This window comes from Balaenoptera physalus (genome assembly GCF_965194825.1).
Source record: "Balaenoptera physalus genome assembly, chromosome: X".
Lineage (NCBI taxonomy): Eukaryota > Metazoa > Chordata > Mammalia > Artiodactyla > Balaenopteridae > Balaenoptera > Balaenoptera physalus.
The window spans coordinates 8593666-8600020 of record NC_138903.1 but is presented as its reverse complement, the minus strand read 5'-3'; the positions used below and the strand labels follow the sequence as shown (position 1 = coordinate 8600020).

General features: G+C 40.1%; 1 long non-coding RNA gene across 1 annotated transcript; it reads right to left on the bottom strand.

Moving 5' to 3' along the window:
• Positions 1-787: 787 nt before the first annotated feature.
• On the bottom strand, positions 788-6017 carry LOC309652686. The gene is made up of 2 exons (XR_014258887.1): positions 5299-6017; positions 788-5238 (listed from the first exon to the last, which is right to left on the bottom strand). It is a non-coding gene; the product is annotated as an uncharacterized lncRNA (long non-coding RNA).
• Positions 6018-6355: the final 338 nt, after the last annotated feature.

The window sequence follows — 6355 nt, the reverse complement described above, 5'->3', positions numbered from 1 at the left end:
CAGGCAGGACACAGAGGACTTTTAGGGCAGGGAAAACAGTCTGTATGATATTATAAAGGTAGATACGTGTCATTATATATTTGTCAAAACCATAGACTATACCACACCGAGAGTGAACCCTAATGTAAACTATGGAGTTTGGCTGCTGATGATGTGTCAATATAGGTTCATCAATTGTAACAAATATACCACTCTGGTGGGAATGTCAAGGAGGCTGTCCACGTATGGAAGCAGGGGGTATGTGGGAGCTTTCTATAATTTCCAATCAGTTTTGCTGTGAACCTAAAACTGCTATTAAAAATAGTTGTGTGTGTGTGTGTGTGTGTTTTTTAAGGGAGGGGTGGGTTTGGTTGTTTCATGTTGGAACTGCATATTGGAGTGATTCATGGGTCCCGGGTTTATCTCTAGAATTGACAAATACTGAAACATGCTTAAAACATGCTTTTACACTTTTTTTTTACTTTGCAAAGGATGGAAGGGGTAGAGGGGAAGGGGAGGAAAAGAGAGATGTAAACAATTTTGAATATTACATTTCCATGGTTTGAAACTTTCATACTACATTATTACTGGAAAATATTCATGTTTGCAAAAGGCTTGTTCGGCTTAAATTTGTACTGCTTTGTTTTTTCAAGAAAACAAAACCAGTTGTAAACAACCCACACAATGCCACAGATGGGTTAATGATGCCAGATTTTGTGATACCGTGTACTTGAAATTATTTCTTGAGATTACAATCAAAGTCTTTTTTTTTAAGTAGTAGGTTTTTTTTTTAATATATATGTATTTATTTTATTTTTTAAAATTTATTTATTTTTTGGCTGTGCCAGGTCTTAGTTGCGGCATGCAGTCCAGTGGGTAAGACTCCTTGCTCCCAATGCAGGGGGCCCAGGTTCGATCCCTGGTCAGGGAACTAGATCCCGCATGCATGCCACAACTAAGAGTCCATGTGCCGCAAATAAAGTAAGTCTTTCTGATGATCTCTTTGTTTACTCACTTTTTCTCTATCCTTCTTCCTGCTCTTAGTGAAAGTGAGATATCCCAACCCACAATTTATTGCATTCTGGTTGTTCATTTATTGAGTCTGTAATACATGTAAGGCACCACACTAAATGCTGTGTTCAGCCCTTCAAGAATGAACTAGAGGGGGCTTCCCTGGTGGCGCAGTGGTTGAGAATCTGCCTGCCAATGCAGGGGACACGGGTTCGAGCCCTGGTCTGGGAGGATCCCACATGCCGCGGAGCAACTAGGCCCGTGAGCCACAATTACTGAGCCTGCGCGTCTGGAGAGGCCGCGATAATGAGAGGCCCCGCGCACCGCGATGAAGAGTGGCCCCCACTTGCCACAACTAGAGAAAGCCCTCACACAGAAACGAAGACCCAACACAGCCATAAATAAATAAAATAGTGTTTAAATAAATAAAAATAAAAATAAAAAGCCAGCTTGTATATCACCTGCTCTTAAAAAAAAAAAAAAAAAAAAAAAGAATGAACTAGAAGACTTCCTCAGAAGTTTAACAACCTGCACTGCCATTTGAACAACATTTTACTCACAGTCTCAAGCCAAAGAAACTATCTGGCAATGCTAACAACGATGCCAGATTCTGCTCTCTGTCTAGATGTCACTTACGAAAACAAGAAGAATATTTCTTGTAAAGTAACAAATATGAATATTTTTCTTCTAGAGGGAAACTATGAAAAGACTTTTAAAAAACATTTTGGCTCAAAGGAGAATGAATTAGATACCCATCTTTTTAGAAACCCAGCTAGATTAAAAATAAGTAACTTCTTTCTGATTTAAGATTGGGAACATCATTTGGTATCCAATTGTGAAATTTATCGTGCCTTGAGGATTCAAGGGATTTCATGAGAGGCTCAAAATGGTTGTCTCCTTTCCAGAGAAGTCAAAAGTTTTTTTGGTTTAAAAAGAAAAACCCATGAAACAGAAACTTTGTCTGGTTTGAGAGTCAGTAAGAGTGCTTTCATGAGACAGCTGGGAAACACTGTTCCTGTGTTGTGGAAACGTCTACATTTTGGGCTGCTTTCACATCAAGGCAATCAAGCAGTAAAAGCCTAGAGGCATCCCAGAGTGTTTCCAGGGAGTGTTTCATATCTTGATCCATTGAGGCTTCCCTTCCTGCTATTAGGTAAATATTATATTGTTTTTAAAGAAAGGACAGAAACTAAGTATGATAGATTTAAGATTGTTTCATTCTTTTCCAGCATATTTGCTTGAGTGTGAAGAAACTAATCAAGAAACAACGTAAAATGCTTGGTAAATTTTCACCACAATTTTTTTAAAGCAGAGGGAAAAAACTATGTAAAGAATTCCTTGTCAAAGGATATTTAGAGAGCTGTGGAAGAAAGACTGTGTGATTTGAAGGAGACAGTCCAAGATTCATTAAAACTTTGGACCTCAGTTGTCTTATCTGTGTATTAGGTGTAATAAGGACTTCTTTGAGAGGCAGGATTAAATAAAAATGCCTATATGAAAATGTCTAGCATAGTGTCTGCCTTACAACAGAAGTTTTAAAAATGTTAATTTTTTGGAAAGGACAAAACACCCATAAGAAATACCAACTGCTATTCCCATTGCCATGAGAAGGAGGGCCTGGGGAAAATCTGGACATTCTTGGATTTCTATCTTTAATACTATTTTACTCAGTTAGTCTATGTCTATCTTCCTAAGAGGAATAAGAAGTTGTATTTATTAGGGCATTTTCCACGGCAAGTGAGAGAAACCCAGCGCCATCTAGGTTAAGTAAAAGGGTGATAACTGGCTCATATAACTGGCAAGTCCATGCGTGCATCTGGCTTCAGGCACAGGGTCTCAAATGTGGTCGGTTCTTTGCTTCCCCATCTCTCAGCTCCAATGAGTTCTGTTAGTCCCTTTTAAAGAAAAAAATTATTCTGACACTTGTTAACATTATAAGGAAGACTTTATTCAATACTATTGCAGTAGAGGAGAGAGATTAGGCTGAACTCCTAATACAACAAGGACGAGTGAGGATTTATAGCTAGAAAGCAGGGTGAGGGAGTCAGTGGGTGCAAAATTACTCATTAGAGACACACAGGGTAGAGGGATGAGAAACTTGATCATATATCAAAGGTGATCAGAAATCAAGTGGGGGGCGGGGGGTGGTGAGATTCTCAATAAACAGACTTAGCAGGATTTTTGCTAAGACTGGGCTATGCAGGCCAGCAAGGAAAGGATGAAGACAGAAGGCCAAGGTTGAGGCCCAGTTGAGAAGAGGGCTCAGAGGAGACTAAAGTTTGCTCAAGGAGAGAATCTTTGTCACGCTCGCTCTACGTGCCAGTCAAGATTTACATCCTTCTATTCTAGCAAAGTGAAGAACAAACATTGATCTTTCCTAAGATCTCCGGTTAAAAATTATTCTGATTAGTCTGGTATGGTCCCCATGCCCATCTTTTAACCAATCACCACGTCTACTGTAATGTCCCATGAGGGGTCAAGCTTGGTTTATGTTCCCTCTCCGGTAATTGACAAAGAGCCCCATTGAGACCATATAGAAGAGAGGAGAAGAGTCTCACAGGAACCAGCAACAGGAAGAGGGCCAAACATGCCAGGCACTCAGAATGTGTGGTTGCCACAGAATGTCACATTTATAGTATACATTTTCTACAAGACTTTGAATTCATAATAACAAATAGAAATGGTGATAAGAGGGAGTATTTTAGATGTGGTTCACATATCCACAACACAGGATGCTTTGAACTATTGTATTTCTTTTCCTTACCTCCCAGAAAAATAAAACCCCAGCTGCTCTGCTTGCTCTCCCCACCCAGGCAACTCTTCCATCTGCATGCAATGGACTACTCTTAGCTCTTAATTCTATTCGAGAAAGCCCTGCCCATCCTCCAGGGCCTCATCAAATGTCTTCCCCAACATGGTGCTTTTCTAATCGATATGGTGCATGTCTCATCCCTCCTCATCACTCACAACCCCACCACCCCCTTAGATTGTGAGTTCTTCAAGAGCTACGTCTCCTGTAATGTGGCGTACATCTTGGACAGCTTCAACATGGTTCCACGATTAAAGCAAAAATTCAAATAAAATTTGCTTAATGAACTAATATATTAATTCCCATTCCTTAGGAATGCGTTCTGAGTCTATAAACCCTTAGCTCTTGTCTTTTTCCAAAGCTTTACCTTACACTGAATCACAATTTATTTAGGTGTTCACATATACGACCATTTGTAGGTATATTAAGAGGATCGTTTAAGGCACTCTGTGTTAGTCCTTTGGAATTCTGTCTTATCACAGAGCAAGAATTCAAGTGGGAATCAGAAGACCTGGCTTCCAGAACCAGCGTTGTCACCTACGAAGTGCAGGTAACATTTAGTGCTGCAATGTTATCTGTAACTTGTGGGATACTCCAAGAGTTTTTATGGCTCTAAAACAATTCTCTGGTGTCTTATTGTTCTCTGTGAAACTGTGGCCCTTCGTCATTCTAGGGACTCTCTCCACAGTAATTACTTTTAATGTTATGGGTCCCCCAAACTGCCTACTGCTTCCTGATGTAACAGATATTTACATCTGTATTACACTAAATACTTTATCTCCAGCTTTCACAACAACTGCATTTAATTTTCATGACAGTGCTTCCTGGTAGGTATTATTTTCCCCATTTTAATAAGAACACTGAGGTTCAGGGAGGTCCCATGACTAGTAAGTAGAATATCAAGTCTTGGACCCAAATCTTTCGACTCCAAGTCCGGTGCTCCTTTCACTACAATGTGAGGAAAGGACCTAGGAGGACATTTTTGGGTGACTGTGTATAAGATGAACAATAATATAAATTAGAATATCCGTGACAAGACTTTGGCCTGATCGCCAGAGGAAGGCAGGTAGGACTCAGATCACATGGCCCTGGTTCTCATGATGACCTGGAGTAAGAACTGGTCTCTGGGAGTGAAAAGGAGATGATGGGTGGACTCTCTTAGCCCCCATTTGGTTATATTTTAAATGAAATTAGAGATGATTTGCAAAGATGCAGAAGATCAAACAAAAGTGCACCTGAAGGACTGTCCAGGCAGGAGGACACTGGTGCACAAACACACGACTCTGTTTATGAAAACGTTGGAATGCTGATTGGGAACCTAAGAGCATCTTGCTTTGAATGAGCATCCCTACTTCACCCCCTCCCCCCATCGCGAGCCTCTTCTCTTCCTCCCAAGCAGCCAGTCTAAACAGAGGCCTGACATTTCTTTCAGAATTGCTCTCCATGGACGCACTCCCCTAGGGATTATCAATTTTCCTGGAACTTTGAGAGAAACTCACTAAGCAGGCCTCTACTCCTTTTTCATCTGTATTTCTTGAGGCTATTTTATCCTCATCATTGTTATTGATGATCCCTGGGATTTGAGCTGAATAAGATCTAAGACCACAAACCCAGCCCCTGACGTGAACCAGCAAAGCCCCACTCCCCACTGTTTACTGTCACCCAACTGGTGGGACCTTCAAGCTATTTCTTTGAAATCAATATGTTTAATATGGGCCAGTGGCATGTTCAGAGAGAGATTTTCCTAGTAGGTGGAAAAAGGAAAGGCAATGAGGGGAGGTTCCCACCATCTGTGAGGAACAACGGAGGAAATAAATTTAGTAGCAAATTTATACAACAGTAATGACCATTAAGCCATTTCAGCTACAAGAACTGACTGAGCCAAAATGAAATGAAAATAAAGAAGGAAGTAATGAAGATGAACTACGTTTCAAGTATCTCATGTTCAGATGTTTTGTATCTTCAAAATTTGACTGGTTAACTCTCATTCTGATCTGATCTTGCACATGCCTCTAAAAAGATGGGGGGGATAGATTGGGAGTTTGAGATTAGCAGATGCCAACTATTATATATAGAATGGATAAACAACAAGGTCCTACTGTAGAGCACGGGGAACTATATTCAATATCCTGGGATAAACCATAATGGCAATTTCTGTACAGCAGAAATTAACACAACATTGTAAATCAACTATACTTGAATAAATTTTTTAAATTAAAAGAAATAAATTTAAAAATGAGGGAACTCAAATTTCCCAAACATCTACAATATGTCAGCCAAATGAAAGAACACAGGCATTTGTGTTTGTGTTTGTGTGTTGGGAATGGGGCGTTCCTCACATACACTCTTCAGAAAGAACAGTAAGTGCCTCCCTCAAGATTGCAACTAACATGTTTTTGGCCTTGAGCAAGTTACTTATTCTCTCGGACCCTCAGTTGCCCCACATGTAAAATCAATGTAGTTATACCAGCTTCACAAAGTTCTGGTAAGTAATAAATGAGATATGTGTGGAAAACACCCAGTCCAGTTCCAAGTGAATGGGTGATCAATTACAGA